This window comes from Lissotriton helveticus, chromosome 7, assembly GCF_964261635.1.
Source record: "Lissotriton helveticus chromosome 7, aLisHel1.1, whole genome shotgun sequence".
NCBI lineage: Eukaryota > Metazoa > Chordata > Amphibia > Caudata > Salamandridae > Lissotriton > Lissotriton helveticus.
The window spans coordinates 815922735-815943135 of record NC_136068.1 but is presented as its reverse complement, the minus strand read 5'-3'; the positions used below and the strand labels follow the sequence as shown (position 1 = coordinate 815943135).

Here is a 20401-nt window from a genome sequence, read left to right as displayed (position 1 = left end):
AAAAATAGGATGTAGCCTTGCGTCTAGAGCGGTCGACCTAGAAGCTGGGGAACCGGGTACAAGCCTCGGCAAGGACGCTCAACATCCTGTGATTCTGGGCAAATCACTTAATCGCCTCGTGCCTCGCAAAAAAATGAATGAGTCCTCCTACGAAACTGGTGCTCATGTAAAGCGCTGTGATACCCAATTTCTCGGGTCTAGTTCGCATTATATAAAAACTCCACAAAAAAACATGTGATATAAAGGTAAAATATTTTTTCTCAGCATGCACAAGGGAAAGAAATAATGTATTAAAATACATTATAAGTGGCATTATAAACTTGTTTGCCTGCACAGGTTTGAATAATACAAGGTTGAAAGTGCTGGGGAGGTTTTGGAAAACAAGAAGCATTGACCCCGATACTGATGGCATGCCCGAACTAAGGGGCTCATTACGATGGCGTGACAATCGCTACCACCGAGCCGACGGTGGCGACCATTACGCGATCGTAACAGGAAATACCCCCGCCATGATACGCAAAGTCCGTCTGCCGCTTTTCCGCCGGTCGGCAATCGTTCCGATTGCCGGCCGGGCAGTGTTGGGTCAGTAACATGGTGGCGGTGCCTAGCAGGCACCACCAGCCATATTATGATGTGAGGACAGGACAATCCCCACCGCCATGGAAAGGCTGACGGGGATTGGCTTTGGGGGCCTGTTGCGGGCCCCCGGGAGTGTGGGGGGGGTGCATTTGGGGGGTACACTTGGGGGGTACCCATGGTACCACCCTGCAGTTCCCTGCACCAAGTGGAAGGCACCGTGCAGTACCTGCCACGTGGTGCACGGAAATGCTGTGCATACACTTTTACCATTGCGGATGGTGCTGCAGCCAGCAGCACCGTCCAGAATGGTAAAAGGACAGGATGCACCTGCCAGTATGGCGGGCGCATCCTAATCGGGCCTGTGGGACCGCCGCACGTCATAATGAGCCCCCTAGCTCTAAATTGGCAGGAGATATTAATGGTAATATGTTCTATTGCAGAAATGGACTTTACTAGGTGTCCCTCAGTGATTTTTGTAGGGGCACCCTCCGGGATTATATATCATTTTCCATTACCCACTTTCACGCAAGTCTTATCACGTTATGGAGCAAAACAGAAGCACCTCCGTATAAAATGTGGTTAGTAAACTTTGGACATTTTTAAGCATGGATAAACTAGCATATTTAATGGTGAAGAATGATAAACAATTTTGGAGAATACAGTGACTGGTTTTCTGCCTCCTGGCCCGTGCCTATAACAGTATGACTTGCTAAAGAAGAGTCAGGGTGCCCAACTACTAGACGAGGAGACAACGGATGAAGACACTCACTAGTTACCTGTACCCATTTAAAGGCAGGTGGATGAAGCATGTCGTAAACCGATATGTAGTAAACTGATAAAAGGATAATATGGGGGAGATTTGACAGGGTTAAGGGGGGGCTGAAATTGTCAATCCACTAGAAACGAAAGCTATTGGATTTCCTATAAATTAACATTTTTCTCAAGAAACATTACTGAAACTTATAATAAGGAACTCCTTTATATGACAAACGTAGGGGAATTCCTTCCAAGACGATACATGCTCTACTATGGCTCCGTTTAAACAAGCTCAAGCTGTGTGAGGTCCACAGCAGAGGACATACTGGGGTGCTCATGCTAAAGCTTACATGTTTAGCCGGCTTCTCAAGGAAATAAGTTGCATAATTAATACGATTAACATTGGAATGATACCGTGAGAACTATTGTTTCTCATATGCTAACGGAGAAAGGGTGCAATAGAGTAGTACAGCACACTATGCAAAACTACAAAAGGCAAGTGTGGGATGGAAATGAAAAGGATGAAGTAGCAAGCTTTTTGGCTACCTAGATACCATCTCGCAATAGCACAGCTTATTTCAGAAGGTTTGAAAAAGATGCCACACAAAAACAGTAAACATTCATGTTTTGTCATGCCTTGGCAAGCCATAAAACAAGCACATTTCTGGATGGAAGAGGACAGAAAGATACTACACAACAGAGACGAACTGTAAAAGTGAAAGGGAAATGCAATAAATGCTACATCTCATTGAAGCCTCTCGGAAAGTTATAAAACACATGCCAAGCACAGTGTTCTTGCCTCTGACATTGGCGTTTCTTAAGCAAGTGCTGGCTGGTGTGACTCTTTCTTCGGGCCTTTCTTAGGTGTTCTCACTATGATGTATCGGTCATCAGAGCTAGAAGTTACTGAATGGTTGGAACATTTTCCCTACTCTCCAAGATGTCAGTTCACTTGTGGTCAGTCTGTGATTTAACCAGTAGCTGGCAGTGTGTTTATACAGTGTCAGGACACGGGAGGGAGCGCGGACGGACAAGACAAATAAAAAAAACACTTACCTGCATCGCAGCATCGTGCCCCTCTCCTCTGCAGGCACAGGCTCCCAGAGTGCACTGCGGCCCATCCTGACACTGCTTTCATGCTGCTGAAAGCAGCATCAGGATTGGCCTTAGCACCGGGGATTTGTGCTCCCACTAAGACTGGAACCCTGAGCCTGCTCTCTCCAACCCTGCAACACAGCTCGGATTTGGGGGTGCTTCAGTGCGCATGACAGTTTGGCCAGCCTCAGACAGCCGGCCAGACCATCATGTGCACTGAATAGCAGTGCCCACCACTCATCCATCAACCAGTCTGTTATCACCCTGGCCCTGCCCCCAAGATTCAGCTCTGAGAAGAAAAAAAAAACAATAATAGACAAGAGTTTATAATCGTTTTATTTTTCATTTTTTGACCTGTTGTGATAGGTATATTTATTTATAGAGCACAACTCATTCAGGAGGGTACCCTGGCGCTGAAGCAGGTGCTGTATGGGCAGAGCCAGGGTCAGGCCTATGTGAAGAGCCAGGTTTTCAGTATCTTGCGGAAGTCAAGAACTGAGGAGGAGGCCTTGACAGGGTCGGATTGGTAAGGTGGGCACTCAGGCAATGGCCGAGGGGGCCGGTATCTGAGTTCCAGCTGTGGGCTGCTTTTTTGGGCAGCCTGGGGGGGGGGGGGGGAGATGTTGGCGGTGTCTGTGTTGTTGGTGTTCGGATGCTGCCAGCAGCCCAGTGGGTGCCCGTGTTGCCTTTCTGCAGGCAGATGAGCGTCCATTATCTCCCTTTTACCAGCGGGGCAGAGGTGTCAGTCACTCCCTTTCTCTCACTGGGCAGGTTCATTTATGTATGCAGAATGAGCGGGGGCAGTGGGCCTCAGTAGAAGTGACCTCACTTGTTTTCAGGTGTGTTTCACCAGTGTGAACTAATGCTTGCATTTTTTTTTATCTAAGTAAAGCTAAGCAAACATGTCTGTCAGAGACCCCCCCACTGTCTTTTTTTTTTATAATATTTTGCGGAAGCAGTGTTTTGCGGAAAGGCAATAGGCAAATGTTGGCCACTTTTTTTTAGCGTGCCCGGGAAGATTTTTAAACCCAATCCAACCCTGGGTGATGTTCAGGTGCAGGGCTGTGTGGGTGGGACCAGGCTGTCTATAGGAACTCCACTGACTACATCACTCAAAAGTTAATAATAGTTAGCCACAAGGGTGCAGTGTGTTTGCGTGCTGGGGGAGCTTAGAAATAGTCCAACAAAACATTACAATTCTATACCAATTATCCAGAGTGCGCTAAGGCAAGAGGCAGAGGCAAGACTAGCTACGGTCGGACAAAAGGATCTGCCATTATTTGAGACTTTCGTTTCATGCAATTTCTACCTTAACAGCTAAACCAGCTGAGTGACGGGCAATCATAAAACAAGGAATAGTGCTAGTTTCTAATTGCAGTCCAGTGCATTAGCATTAGCCAACAGTAAAGCGGGGACCAAATGTCATTCACATCAGAACGAAAAAGAAGAAAGCTGGCACGGTGACGTGTAACTGCACGTGGCTGATCGGAAGTCAACTCACAGTATCGGACTTCTCCGATCCACACATTTTGTACGATTGATCCTCGCTTTCCTCCGAGATCAATGCCTCTCTGACTAAATAATGTTAAACATGATGCGTCATTTCCGGGGCACAGCTATCACCAGAATAGCATATGCAACAGCACCGAGCCGCGTGTGTGTGTGTGTGTGTGTGTAAGGGGCCCACCACAACACAATCATGGCTGCCTTTTACCACTAAACCCGGGACAAGGTCCGTACCCTTGCCTCCATTAGGGCCCACAGCGCTCCTATCATGCCACTGTCTTATTTGTTGGAAAATGACAAGCTTGCAGGGACTCCTGGTATAAACCTAGTTAGTCTGTGTTCTTATAACTCCCCCTCCCTACACGAACCGCTGAAAAATAAAGGTAAACTAAAAGGCATCGATTGCAACGCACCCCAGCAGTTCACGGTCAGTTCTGTACAAACGTCAGCCAAGAGTTCTAAAAGCAAAGTTCAAAGAAGCCAGAAAAGCCCGCGTCAGCAGTTTTATTTATTGCGCAAACAAAATACCAACCTCTAGTAGACGAGGAAGGAAAAGTGATCCACGGAAGGAACGCACAATCGGTACGAATACTGTGATGCAATGCAGCCGCTCCGGTTACACAGGCGAAAATAACTCCCCGGCGGATAATCCTACAGAGGAGAGTCTCTGCTTACAGACGCAGGGGGCAATCTGCAAAATAAATACAAAAAAGAGAAACAAATGAAAATATTAACTTTATGATTCCGTTTACACAAAATGCATATCGTCTCAGCCAGCCACTTCAGCCATCCTTGCCAGGGAGAGGACAGAGCAGAGTATCCAACGCTCAGTTAGTGAGGAGGCAAAAACATGGGGTCTTCTGAGCAGGCATATATATACCCAGCGCCCTTCCCACCCCCTGGAGATCCTCCCGGCGTGTTTCCTAATGAGGTGAGGTGTAAACAACACATCAAGCCAACCATGTCTGGCACAAGCACTCGATGACTCCCACAAAAGCTGATTGATTCCACCTGAAAGCAGTGTCAGACTGCATGGAAGGAGTCTGGGCCTGATATTCAAGAGGGCAGCAATAGCAATTCGGAAAAAGACAGCAGATTTGGCCTTCTGGCCTCCTTGGGGTCATATGGCCATGTGTGACCTGGGGTGGTGTGGAGTGCAAAAAAACGATGGGTTTAGGCCCAGATCTCTGTACTGGGGTGAATGTATGACATTGTTCTGCATTCTGTCCATCAATTGTTGTTTTTGCATTTGTCACCCCGAGTGGGATGGGTATGCTCAGACGTGAGTCCCATGCTCTCCACACCACTGGAGTCAGGCTATCCAGGCTGATGAAGGCTGATAGCCAGAAACCGGTCCTAGGATGCTTGATTCCGGTCCAGGAAAGACATGACTTGGCAGTTCGGGCTGGACTGTTCCCATGAGGCACAGGGTCAAGGCTGATTTGCATATAGCCATGTCTGAACTGGGGTGGTGTGGGTGCAAAAAAACGATGGATTTAGGCCCAGATCTCTGTACTGGGGTGAATGTATGACATTGCTCTGCATTCTGACAATCAACTGTTGTTTTTGCACTGCTTGGGTGCAGAGCATGCCTACCCTTAATTTGTGTTTTCTATTAGGGCTCTACAGTCTGCCCTCGACGGCTCGGTACACATACACAAACACAACCACTGTTTTCCTGCTCTCTGAAGCCTGCATCAATACCTTGCCAGTTTCTTTCCCAGCAGTGCAGTTAAAACAACAGGTAGAGTGCAGGGGCGTAGAAGACACTAAAATTCTGGGGGGGACAGGGACATCCTTGTGGACTTCCCAGTGACCCTATACAAATCACCACCTGTTAAACAAATACAATTGCATACTTTCGAAGTGAAATATTGAGAAAAGCAGGCATGTTGTCACAGTTTACATGTATGCTTTAATGTTATTTACAGTCATAGAGTAATCAGACCAAATGTTAAAAAAACATGTATATGAATCTTGCATCTTCATTCACCAAGCAAACAAAGGTCGCTGACTTAGGGTGGGGGCGTCGTGTTTGCAAATGCATTATGGTTTGAAAAATACCTGCTTCTGCATTCCTGGTATCCAGCACTTTTCAGGCAACAATAAATATGTGAAGATAACTCCGGGGATTAATGTTCTTTATTGAGAGAGGTCAGAGGTTTGTCTAGTGGAAGATTTGACTCTTGGTAAGGTAGCCACAGTGGGGTAATGTGCCTGCTGCAAAGAACGTGTACCACGCAGCTCACAAAATGCATATCATGTACATAGGTCAGTGAATTATTGCTTTTGTCTGAGCAATTATTTTGCTATTTGCAGTTTATAAGTTACATTTCTAACATTGAACAGTGAGCTATTAACCGTCATCAAAGAACTGCATGAAAACTTCAAGGTATAGATTAGAACGTTATGATTTTTCCCCAGTCTTTCCTTATCCTAATGTTGGAAAATGGGTTCATTAGGATAGAAATCAATTCTGGTTATTAAAGAGAACCCCCCAACCATGATGTTATGTTTTAAATTCTGAGTTTGTGCTTCTTTAGGTTTGCAAAGCCATCCTGTTACCTGGGCACTCCCCAACGTTTTGCTGACTGGTACTGGTGGTACCTGACTCTGACTGACCCTGGACTCTGCCTGAACAGGCACAGGGCCAGTCCTATTCTGAAAGAGACACTTAAAGATACTGTGAAAACACCTACATACACTCGGGTGCACTATGGGTTAGGGTACCCCTATGATTGGCATGACCTCTCCTATAAGGCCCTAGTACATAATAGGGCAGGCGGAATAGAACTACCTTTAAGTCCCTCGAATATAATAGGGCATGGCAGTTTAGAGGCCAGCAGCCCTTTCTGCGTTTGAATGTATACACTGCTGAAGCCTGAGGTCAGTTTAAAAGTAGCCTTGTGTTGTAGGACTGCTTATAAAATGCAAGTTGTGCCCAAACTCGACTTTTGGGTTTGGGGAACTTACAAATTGATCAACTGCAATGCTGGGGCAAAATTAAGTGGAAAAAAAAATCCACTTAACTATGGCTGTATCATATTTGCCACATAATACATCATCTGCTGCATAATCTAACTTTTTGCCCCAAAATTATTTTGTAGCTCAGACGGATCAAAAATTACTAAACGAAATGTGACTTATGTTGCTGTGAAGTGTAGGGCCCTTGGCAAAGGTTGACTGGTCACCTTTCTCACTACTGCATTTGTATTTTACACAGGTACTAATGAGGCAAAAACTTTGCAGAGGCTGTTAGTATGTATAAATATGTCAAAATAATAAAGTATCAAAAATGCACCGCATTACGCTGCAGCCTTTTATTGTTGCATAATTTAGTCAACACTGCGACATAATTTTGGCCTCCAATGCTGCATAACTCCAGTGGCCTGAAAGCAGGCTGCACATGTTAAAAGTGTGTGTGCATGAAGCAGAGACCTTGAAGTTTACAAACTTAGGGGCTGATTACGATGGCAGGTGGACTTTAGTCCATCCACCATCAAATTGGGGAATGGGACCGCTGGCCTTCAAGGTGGCGGCCCCACGAAAGGCATTACAATGCGATCGCCACTATGGCGTTCGCAGTGCCTATCTTTTACATTGCAGCAGATACTGCTGACTGCATCATCCACTGCAATGTAAAAACTGACATGTTACATATATCACAGCACTACGTGGCAGGCACAATGCGGTGCCTGCCACATGGTGCAGTGATATGCAGGGGGGCATCTTAGATGCCCCCGGGTCCCATGTCTGGGGGCTGAGGGGAAGGGGCCTGCTACGGGCCCCCAATGTGCCTTTCCGCCAACTTTTCCATGAGGGGGTGAACCGCCATGTATAGGCTGGAAGGTAAAGGGTATTGTAATCCCAAGTGCGGTGCCTGGTAGGCACCACCAGCATTGCAGGAACCACGAGCCCCTCTGCCACAATGGTGGCTCAAGGAGCCAGTCGGGTGCGTTGCGGTTGGTCTTTCCAACCGCTAGGGAACTACCCGCCATTGTAATATGGCTGGCGGTGATGCAGTCACCGATGGTGGTGGGACCGCCACTGACGGGGTGACGTGGCGGTCCCACCTCCATTATAATCACCCCCTAAGTTTGGTGTGCATGCAAATCCTACATTGCCGATCCCTGGTAAGTTGCACCACTACTGCTGAAAAAGGCCAATGGAGGTACCAATGGGTGCAGTGGACTGGCCTCAAGGATCATGTGACCTCAGTGTCACTGTCAATCTAGGGTGTGCTTCTTCGTATGCCTGCTTGCAAGACTGGAGGTGAACTGCAGAATGGATTGTGGTGGACAGACCTTCAAGGATAAACCATACTTGCCACCGCAAGGGTCCACCTGCGGGTGCTAAGAAGCCAGGGTTTCTAAGGTTTATTGGGGCCTTCTAAGGTGTAGCATCGGAATGAGCTCTGTCAGGAGTGTGGTCTCAGTGGACTGGACATGTAGGCTGAAAATGGTACTCCAGTTCCAAATTCAGCAGCTCTGGCCAGAGTGCCACATCCTCTCCCACACTGAACACCATACTGCCCCACTGAGAGAAACTTGCACTGCCTTCAGCTCCAACTCAATTGTGCTGCAACTCAATTCAAATTATGCACTAGACAACAGTAAAATGCTGCTTGAAAAAAACGAATAACACCCTGGAAAAAACAAACACTCGTGAGGAATGCAAAAATAAGCAAAGCATGTGAAATGTATTCAGGAACAACATGGTTACCTTAACAGTTTTAAACTCATTATTCAGAAATAAGTAAGTGATTTTGCCTGAAAAATTCAGGACATGGCTAGAGGACCAGGATGGAACCCGTTTCAATGTCCATTGCTTACATCCTTTCAAAATGTAAGCAGTTTGGTTTAAAAAAGACCACATCCCCGAACATAGAGCCGCAGTACACATTTTATAAGCTAAAATAATTAAAACAGTTGAAAACTATCATATTAAACGTTTCCACTCCACCCATCAACCAGGTATTGCAGTCCCTTTAGGAATGGTGCACTTCCCCACCCTGGTAAAACAATGTTGTTCAAAGAAAGAAGATAAAAAGAAAGTAGCGCTTTCACTGGCAAACTCTGTAAAGTGGCGCTAATGTGTGTGGGTGTAAATAACAATCTGGCCTGTTAGGTATTTAATTATTTGTTTCTCTCCGTCCTGAAGTTTTGTTTTGGAATTATAAAAGTTCAGTAAATGAGGACATTTCCAGCCAAAGTGTTCCGCCTTTTTTGGATCCATTTCACAGGGAAACAAATAAAGAAAAGGAGAGGGAAGAGAGAGTACAAGAGCTGTCTCTTAAAATCAGAACTTAAGGAGGAGTGAGACAGAGACAGAAAGAGATGGAGGAATAACAAGAGAGGGGAGGAGGGCAGCTGCCAGAGGCAGATCAGGAGAAGTGGGCACTGTGCTTGCCTTCTCTGAGTATGAAGGAAAAGAGACAGCATTTTTTTCCTTCTCTGCCCTTCCCAGACCGCTGCAGAGCCTTACTGAAGCATAACAAAGGGCAGAGGGCGGGTGGCCTCTATGACTCCAGGCATGTCAAGTGCAGGGCCATTAGGTAGCGCTATCGGCGCTAATGGCCGTGTGAATAACAGAAGGGAGAGAGGAAATTCTTTTGTCCCCTTGTCCCCACACCCTTGTCCCCCCCATGTCCCCCCACTCTAAAATCTGGGGGGATATATCACCCGTGTCCCCCACACTTCCTACGCCCATGGTAGAGTGAAATGCGACAGCAGCCCCGGCCAGTCTAGGTGAAACCAAATCTCTTGTCAAAACGCAGCCAGTCCTGGTATACTGCTTCCCTGGAGGGTGAAAATATATGCGTAAGGAAGTCCGGGCATATGTTTTTCCTACAGTATTAGAGAATTTGGGGATTTCAAGGCCCTGCACAGTCACTCGCCTAAGGGAGTGAAAGTTTGATCAAGATCAGGCATCACCGTTGACCAGATTTCCAATGCATGATGAAGATGACGCCTAGCTGCTCCTAGGTGTTAGACCTGACATCCTTGGTGTGGTTCTTCCCTATTTTGCGTTCAGTCCTCCTGTTTTTTGCTGACTTCATTTTTGCTGGCCTTAGGGCTCTGCACACTTTACCACAGCTAACCAATGCTAATGTGTTTGTGCTCTTTCTTTAAAACCTGGTAATATCGGCTTGTACCGAACTGGCATATTTAATTTACTTGGAAGTCCCTAGTAAAGTGGCACATGTACCCAAGGCCCATACATTGAATGAGGCTAGAGGGCCTGTAGCACTGGTTGTGCAATCCACATAAGTGGCACTTTAAACATGTCTCAGGCCGGCCATTGCAAATCCTGTGTATGCAGTTTTAAACTACCATTCCGACCTCCCAAAGTAAAGTAAACCTTTTGCCAGGCCCAAAACTTCCTTTTTAATACACATAAGTCACCCCTAGGGTAGACTCCAGACAGCCCAGAGTGCAGGGCGCAATGAATTTAAAAGGTTGGACATGTACTTAAGAGTTTTACATGTCCTGGTAGTGAAAAACTCCTAAATTCGTTTTTCATTACTGCACGGTCTACCTCTCCCAATGGATAATATTGAAGTTACCTTATCACATTTTATAAGAGTAATTTCCAAAATGCGAATAGGTACCCAGATCATGTTCGGTGTCTCAAGAATTGAAATCCTATCTTATGGCGAAGTAGGATTTTAAATAGCAATTCTGAAAATGCTACATTTAGAAAGTTAGTGTTTTCTTGCCTTAGCCATAGGGTGCAATTAGGCTGTCTCTGGATCACATGACTAGTTGTATCTGACAGCTGGGCTTTGTGTATTCCTTCTAGAGAGCCACACGCAATGCTTAGATGTGACTGGATGGGCCACCACTGGCATGATGGGTGGGAGGAGCTGGCCCCAGCCCCACTTACACCTGAATATGCTATGTCCTGTCTCCACACAAAGGGATGCATACCCCCTGTAGTTAGTCTGGAGCCAGGGCCAGGAAGGCAGGGTACCTGTGCACTTCGAAGGCATGCCTCTAGAACAGGTGTCTCCAACGAGTAGCTCGTGAGCTACCAGTAGCTCTCCACCTACTTGTGAGTAGCTTTCCTGTGTGCAGCCCAATCCAATAATATAGAAGTTTTTGCTTGGTTAAATTATTTAATGGGATCACTGACATAATATTGAGGAACATAATATCGACTACCAAAAATTTCGGCGACAAAATATCGACAGACATAATATCGACTTTGTATCTACAAACAGGTAAGTACAAAAATATCGAGTAAAAAATATTGTTTACAAAAATGTAGTTTATAAAAATATCGACTTTATTAAAAACAATGTTAAATTAAATTAATATTAAAAATTAATTACTAAAATATACTTAAAAATACTTACATTACCTTATATTAATTAAATAATTATTTAAAGTTAAAAAAAATTTTTTACAATCATATTTGTTACAAAAATATATATAGTAACATAATATAATTAAAAAATATCCAATATTATTACCAGTGGATAGCGTAGGGGTAAAAATTACTATTCCCACTCCAGAGAGTGCAACAGTAGGGAAAGGGTTAGATAGCGTAGGGGTAAAAATTACTATTCCCACTCCAAAGAGTGCAACAGTAGAGAAAGCGTTGGATAGCGTAGGGGTAAAAATTACTATTCCCACTCCAGAGAGTGCAACAGTAGGGAAAGCGTTGGATAGCGTAGGGGTACAAATTACTATTCCCACTCCAGTGAGTGCAACAGTAGAGAAACCATTGGATAGCGGGAGGGTAAAAATTACTATTCCCACTCCAGAGAGTGCAACAGTAGGGAAAGCGTTGGATAGCGTAGGGGTAAAAATTACTATTCCCACTCCAGAGAGTGCAACAGTAGGGAAAGCGTTGGATAGCGTAGGGGTAAAAAATACTATTCACACTCCAGAGAGTGCAACAGTAGGGAAAGCGTTGGATAGCGTAGGGGTAAAAATTACTATTCCCACTCCAAAGATTGCAACAGTAGGGAAAGCATTGGATAGCGTAGGGGTACAAATTACTATTCCCACTCCAGAGAGTGCAACAGTAGGGAAAGTGTTGGATAGCGTAGGGGTACTATTTACTATTCCCACTCCAGTGAGTGCAACAGTAGGGAAACCATTGGATAGCGGGAGGGTAAAAATTACTATTCCCACTCCAGAGAGTGCAACAGTAGGGAAAGCGTTGGATAGCATAGGGGTAAAAATTACTATTACCACTACAGAGAGTGCAACAGTAGGGAAAGCGTTGGATAGCGCTGGGGTACTATTTACTATTCCCACTCCAGTGAGTGCAACAGTAGGGAAACAATTGGATAGCGGGAGGGTAAAAATTACTATTCCCACTCCAGAGAGTGCAACAGTAGGGAAAGCGTTGGATAGCATAGGGGTAAAAATTACTATTCCCACTCCAGAGAGTGCAACAGTAGGGAAAGCTTTGGATAGCATAGGGGTAAAAATTACTATTCCCACTCCAAAGAGTGCAACAGTAGGGAAAGCGTTGGATAGCGTAGGGGTACAAATTACTATTCCCACTCCAGTGAGTGCAACAGTAGGGAAACCATTGGATAGCGGGAGGGTAAAAATTACTATTCCCACTCCAGAGAGTGCAACAGTAGGGAAAGCGTTGGATAGCATAGGGGTAAAAATTACTATTCCCACTCCAGAGAGTGCAACAGTAGGGGAAGCGTTGGATAGCATAGGGGTAAACATTACTATTCCCACTCCAGAGAGTGCAACAGTAGGGAAAGCGTTGGATAGCGTAGGGGTACTATTTACTATTCCCACTCCAGTGAGTGCAACAGTAGGGAAACCATTGGATAGCGGGAGGGTAAAAATTACTATTCCCACTCCAGAGAGTGCAACAGTAGGGAAAGCGTTGGATAGCATAGGGGTAAAAATTACTATTCCCACTCCAGAGAGTGCAACAGTAGGGGAAGCGTTGGATAGCATAGGGGTAAACATTACTATTCCCACTCCAGAGAGTGCAACAGTAGGGAAAGCGTTGGATAGCGTAGGGGTACTATTTACTATTCCCAATCCAGAGAGTGCAACAGTAGGGAAAGCGTTGGATAGCATAGGGGTCAAAATTACTATTCCCACTCCAAAGAGTGCAACAGTAGGGAAAGCGTTGGATAGAGTAGGGGTACAAATTACTATTCTCACTCCAGAAAGTGCAACAGTAGGGAAAGCGTTGGATAGCGAAGGGGTAATAATTACTATTCCCACTCCAAAGAGTGCAACAGTAGGGAAAGCGTTGGATAGCGTAGGGGTACAAATTACTATTCCCACTCCAAAGAGTGCAACAGTAGGGAAAGGGTTGGATAGCGTAGGGGTAAAAATAACTATTCCCACTCTAGAGAGTGCAACAGTAGAGAAAGTAGATACTTCATATATTATTTTTAAAAATATATTTATTAATATCTATAAAAAAATAAATAAAAGTAATTACCAATTTAATATAATATAATAATTAATTAATTACAAATACTAATTTAAATTAATCATTACAATTAGTTATCTATTAATACTAATTCATTACAAATTAACTATTAATTAATTAATAATTAAAAAGTTACTTAACAATTAAAATCTAATCAATCCAAAAAAATGAACATATGTAATTAGTTATAATTAAATTACTTCCCACCCTATTCCCCTATAAACCCACAACCCGCTACAAAAATTAAATTATTTAAATTAACATAATTATCAATTAATCAATTAAATAAAATTAATTGGCAATTAAAATTTATTTACCAAATAACAATTAATTATAAATAAATAACAGTACATAAATTAACATATTTAATTAATTATAATTAAATTACTTCCCCCCCATTCCCCTATAAACCCACAACCCGCTACAGAAATTAAATTAGTTAAATTAACATAATTATCAATTATTCAATTAAATAAAATTAATTGGCAATTAAAATCGAATTATTACAAAATAAAAATTAACAATTAATTATAAACAAATACCAATAAATAAATTTACATTTTTAATTAATTATAATTAAATTACTTCCCACCCTATTCCCCTATAAACCCACAACCCGCTACAGAATTAAATTACGCAAAATATAAATAACATTAAATTCATTACTTAAATTACATTATAACATAAATAAACACTTTTAACACATTAAATACACTATAAAAAATTAGATATTACTAAATGTTCAATATTTTTGTTAACCTATATTATATACTTCAATATTTTGACTATCTATATTTTAAAATTCGATATTACATTACTTACCTTCAAAACGATATTTTTGATGTCTATATTCTGTCCATTCGATATTTTGTCCAACCTATATTTTGTACTCGATATTATGTCCATTCGATATTTTGTAGTCGATATTTTGTCTGTTTATCATTTAATATAATCTAAAATTTCAAAATGTTTTTAAAGTTATTAGTGAGTTGGGGAGATTTGTTACTCATATTATTACATTATTGCAAGGGGGATTGCGATAAGGCATTTATTTATTACCTATGTACAGTCATTTCAAATTGTCAAAGGATTTTTAGGTTGAGCCTAGGCAGCGCATGCACTGCTCTGCGAGGCATGCTGTATTCAGGTATGGACTTGATGCTCAGTTCATTTTCCACCCATTTTTTCAATTGGCTCCTGTTATTGTCCTTTCTAAATGGTTCTTTTGGTTCATAGATAGGCTTAGTGGTCCCTCCTTAAAACAGCCTTGTCTACATTTGTAAACTCCCATGAGGACTGGCCTTTTTAGGTCTCGCCTAGCGTTGCAGCACGAATGCGCTGTCGCTCTGCAAGAACTATTGTGATTGAGGAGATTTCAGAAGGGGACTTGAAGCCCCGCCCATCATTTTCTTTGGTTGGCGTCATGGTTTATATTAAACTGTGGCCTGCCATTGGAAACAAGGCTTCTTTGTTTCCGCCCTGTCTCCTTTTGGGACGGCCCATCCGGACAGGATCGGTTGCTTCACGGCTGTCGTGAAGCTATTTCTTATCTTTAGGAGGCGTGTAATTACGGATCATGTTTCCGAAGTTAGGCACGCTTTCACTTACCTAGTTTTACTTCCATTTGGGGCACTTTTAATTTTCAGCGTGGTCCGCTTCGGTCGCGCATGTTTCTTTACTTAATTACTGTTCCTTTTCGGGGCGGTACGCTTCAGCCATGCTTGTTAAACCATGCGCTTACTTGCAGGAAGAGGGTATGCCAACCGAGCGCTCCCTTAAGGTAGCTGAAAGAATACGCCTAACTTTCACTCATTGCGGTAAACACTGATTTGGCAGCGCGATCCGAGACCACAGAACTGCCTGGTAAAACTGATCATACATCGCTATAAATCCTGGTTCCACACAGTCGACATGGCAGAAACAAGATCGCCTCTCACCCCGACCATGGATTTCTCCATTTCAAAAACTATCTCCTTTCGCCCACAGATGTTTATTTGGTATGTTATTCTCCCCAAGATATTCCTATTTTCATGCTAAAACTCTGAGAGGCGGTGATGCAGGAGTATGAGGGGTGAGAGGGGGCTGAATAGGTAGGTCGTGTGTTTCCCATGTCCAGGGTGGGAGATCTTGCTGGTTTGTGTGGTGGGATGTTTTAGTAAAGTTGGGGGCGGAGAAGTCTGGGTGAGTGGGAGGTATGAGTCGCTAGTGCTACCCAGGCAGGGTTGAGGGGTGGAGAGAATACGTCACTTCCATGACAATGTTCGGGGGTTGTGTGATCTTCGTCTTTTTTTATTATTTAAAATCGCCTGTTAAATTTATTTATGGTGAAATTAAGTGATCTGCACACAATCACAGGATGTTGAGCCTCCTGTGGAGACTCGCACTGTCCCCAGCTTCAAAGTCGGCCGCTGTCTCTGTTATGGCACATCCTCTTTCCTTGCATGCATCAATTGCACCAGCCCCTCCAGCCTCGGAGAAGCACTACAGGCTGCCTTTGGGCTAGTTTTGGTAGCGTCCGGGCTACCATGCAGCAGCGGTCCCTGGTTGTAACAGAAGAGTTCTACTGAGTGAGGCCGAGTGAAGAGATTAACGTGCTGCTGCACCGGAGTGTGTGCACACGGATAGGGCTGAGGGGAAAAAAGAAAAATGCTCCGGGTCTTTTGTATTTTTTTCATGAGGCTGAGGGTGCTGGTGAGACGTGGAAGTGAGGTGGGTATGATTTCCTTTCTCTCCTCCATTTTGGAGTACTCTGCAGCGTTTTTGTTCAAAAGGCGGGAACCGGCCTTTCTTTAAGATGCTGCACTGTCATGTAGTGCTTTATTTGAGAGAGCTGGCGGTAGGATTCTGCCTCTCAGGGAACTTTATTGAGTGTGGGCACTTTTCGGAGAGATGGAGATAGGATCCCATCATTATGGGCTTTTGAGATGGTGCAGGCATTGAATGTACGACTTACAATTGAGGCAGCATCTGAGCTCGCCTCGCAACACTGGCGCTTCAGGCTCAGATCAATTACATGCTCAATTAATAAAAAGCAAGTGTGGCAGTGATTGAAGGTGGTATTTTTTTATCACCATACCTAGTCATTGCTATGCCTTGCGGTCACACCTGCAGACTTTGAAACTGGGGGTCCAGTTTTGAGTCCTACCATTGGATCCCCATCCTGTGATTCTGGGCAAATCACTTAATAGCTGGATATCTGTACTTAAGCAGGAAAGTTGCGATGATAGGATGAGCTGTTTTAGCCACCAAGTAAAAACCTAGCTATTCATGGCTACATCTTTTTCATTTCACTACATTTTTTCATTTGCTCCCTGACCCATGCATGCAGAGTCATCGAGTAGGTCACTAAGGAAGTGCGCTTTCATGACACGAAGCAGATGGCTTCAGAGGACTCTTTTCAAAGGGGGCCGTCCAGGCTTTTAGCAGACAATGGCTCCCAACATAGAAACTTTGCAATACATGTCAAGAGCATTAATCTACCAGTAACTTCCCCATTCTACAGCCATTCAACTGTTATTTGATGTATTTTACCTTATTAGTTAATTGGTTCAGGAGGAAAAATATGAAAACGTCACCAGAAAAAGAAAAATAGGCAGAGAGAATTATATTAATAAATATAATTCTCTCTGCCTATTTTTCCTTCCTGGGTGACGTTTTCATATGTTTTCCCTGAGCCAATTAATTGATAAAGTAAAACATATTCATGGCCGAAAACCCTGTCACATTGAATGAATCACATCTCCCTCATCTCCCCTCTCTATGGTCCTCATGTCTCCCTCGACCCCTCCCTTTCTACCGTTCTTGCTCTTCTCCTGTTTCTCTATCAACATTTCTTTAATCTCTTAACCTTCCTGCCCCTCATCTTACCTCCCTCCCAAATGTGTATCCCCTTCCCATATCTCTAACTGTTGCACCCACGTCTCACTCAGCCCTTCTCTTTGTCCTCCTCATCCTTCCAGTCTCGCACACCCTGCATTTTGTTATCCCACTCTCTCCTTTATCCCACCTATCATTGCCCATTTCCACCTGGTGCACCTCTCCCCCTTTCTGTCTCCCTCTCCTTCTATTCCTCCATTATATCTCCCTCACTGTCACTCCATGTTACTTTCCTTTGCACTGTTTCTCTGCCATTACTACCCTTTGTGACATACTCATCAGCAGTAGGGTACAGCACGTTCTCTCTCTCCCTGACACAGGCGTAAGAGGGCCTATGCAACTAGCTGTGCAGGGTTAACATAAGGGCCAAAAGTAAAGAGTACCAAGTCACGGCATCAGTTTACAAATATAGCAAAACAAATGAGAAAATTCCAAAACAAGCATTTGCAATGCAAAAGGCCTCGCATTTGCGAGAGTTTGAGCTATTGTCATTGTAAATAACAATGCCTTTTAGTTATGTGTTTTGTTTTGTTACGCCCTTTGGACTTTTCAGGTTTTCTGAACACATAAAGGCATTGTCATTTACAATGTCAATAGCTCAAATTGTCGTAAATGCGAGAACTATTGCATTGTAAATACCTTGTTACTTATGTTGTTACTCGGTATGTTTTATTTAGTCTGTGAGCACTATTTTCTTGAATGATTTCTCCTGTTCCACCCACGAAATGCTTTCCTCTAACGCAGCACGGTGCCTGTTTTTATATTCTTTTTTAGTAATGGCGGACACGTCATATTTACAAATCCAGCCTGTTTAGTAATTGTGGCCGCATCATATTTACAAAACCAGCTTGCACCTTTTAATCGATATTTAAATTTTTGGGCAGTGCGGTCCGCTTTAATTAGAGTGGAAGCCAATTTTTTTTTAAATCAGAGTTCTATCCCATGGCGGCCGCACACCTGGAGTGGGGAGGCGTGCATTTTGCACATAAAGGCATGCAGCTGGCAATTGGCTATTAGTCTGTACTCCTGGAACTCCCGTGCCCAACACCCCTCACACCCCTCCAAGGTTGAAAGTTTAAGCTATTGGCATTGTAAATGACAATGCCTTTTATTTATGTGTTCGTTTTTTAAACAGATGAATGAAAGGCATTGTCCTTTACAATGACACTAGCTTAAACTCTTGCATATGCGAGACCTATTGCATTGAAAATGCTTGTTTTACATTAGTGCTGGAAACCCTGCCTCATGCACTGATGTGAGCACTGCTAACAATCTTTGATGAGGTGGGCACTGTTACATCACTAATATTAGTAGCTCTGGATGATTTCCCTTCAGCATAAATAGCTCTTATTGCAGAAAAGGTTAGCGACCCCTGCTCTAGAAGGTTTTCCCCCACTTCAAAGGCAAAATTGAGTATAAATACAGGCCCTCAGAAACTGCCACTTCAGTGCACTTCTGGACCTGTGGATACTCTGCCAGGAAGAATGACTGTTGTGCTGCTACAAGGACTGCCACTCTGCTGGACTGTTACTCTAAAGGAACTGCTGCCCTGCTGTGCTAACCTGCTGCCCTCTTGCCTGTGGAAGAAGAACTGGACCTCGGAACTTCATCATGAACCCAGGACCCCAGAGTGACTCAAAGTGCCTGCCTGCTGGCCTCCTGAGCTGAGCCTCAAAGATATAAGAAGCTCCCAGCCAGCTCCTGGACCCAGCTGCAGTGAGTTCTAACCCCCAAGTGGTGCCCCTCAGGGCCTGGACCATTGGTGTGGCTCAGCAAGCTTAAATCAAGCTTTTGACCTCTTCGCAACTGCGAAAGGGCATGCCTTGCCACTCACACCAAGGATAAGCGTGAGTCGCCATCAGTCTATTTCTTCACACTGGTGCATTGACCACTTGTAGAAGACATCCCAAGCGTAGGTCCAGCCCATCTGTCCGCAACACCAGGCCTGTTTTTATCACCACGCCGACAGCCTCCCACAACACACCCAATGCTCCTCCGACCCTCTCTAACGCGAATAGGGCTCTTGGCACAAAACTTGAGAAGGTAACTCTTCAACATTACTAATCTTGGACTGTATCCAACCTGCACTCCATCATGGTCAGGCCGAACTTTTGACTTTGACCTGGTCCAGCACGACCAAAAAGTAGCAGTGCTTGTTTTGTGCTTTTAGGAGCCATTTTACACTTTATTCTGTATTATTCTTTAAAATTTCATAACTTAGGTTCTGCTAATTAGATAGTTGTAATTTTGGTCTTGTTTTATTTATTAAATTCAGCTCTATGTTTCTAACCTGGTGTGGGATCCCTTTTGTGTGGTGTTTTCACGGTCTTACTATTTGAATTGTTGCACAAATACTTTACACATTGTCTCTAATTTAAGCCTGACTGCTCTGTGCAAAGTTACCAAGGGGCTCAGAACAGGTTAATTTGGGGTTTGCTTGTGCTTTACCCTGACAAGGATTGTGGTTGCTGCTTGACCAAGACTCACACCCCAGTCAACCAACAACCCAATTTCTCACACTAGGGAGCATATTTACAAGCCCCTATTGCCACAAGAACGTCACTTTCAGTGACATTGTGATGGCGATAGGGGCCTTGCCTTATTTACAAGGCAGCGTTAAGCCACTTAATGTGGCTTACCGCTGCTTTGTAAATAAGGCACCCTTTCACGCTGTGTTTAGTGTGAAAGGGGAGGGCAGTGGGTGTTGCGGTGGGCGTTCCACCACAACACTCATTGATTTTGACAATGCCCCCTATTTACAAGGGCAGCGTGAATAAGAGGCAGCACCAAAAGTGTGCTGCCATGCGCAGCACACATAGAAACAGTAAATAGTCTATGATTATTTGTTGACCTTGCTGCATATAAACAATCATTAAATCTATGTGTGCTGTGTTAACCAGCACACATGGAAGTTACAGAACAGAATGTAAAGATTGTTTATGTGCAGGAAGGGGGACCTGCCTGCACGTAAACAATCTTCCCCTCAACACAAGCATCCTTCCACTATGGTGCAAGGGTGCCTGCGTTGGCACTAGGCAGCTAAAGTTAGCGTCAGCGCAGGTGGAAACACAGGGCTGCATCATCTTTTAGTAAAGATGGTGTAGCCCTTCGTTTCTAAAGTGACGAAGTTTGTCATTAGCCTTCTTGGCTTAACAACACACTT

The 20401-nt window shown here is 44.0% G+C and overlaps 1 protein-coding gene across 1 annotated transcript in view; it reads right to left on the bottom strand.

Moving 5' to 3' along the window:
* LOC144769233 (small COPII coat GTPase SAR1B-like) overlaps nt 1-20401 on the bottom strand; it is a 382034-nt gene that overhangs the window by 215991 nt on the left and 145642 nt on the right. Inside the window, exon 3 of the mRNA XM_078653274.1 lies at nt 4469-4627. The gene's annotated coding sequence lies outside the window, so the exon portion shown is untranslated. The remainder of the gene's footprint in view (nt 1-4468; nt 4628-20401) is intronic.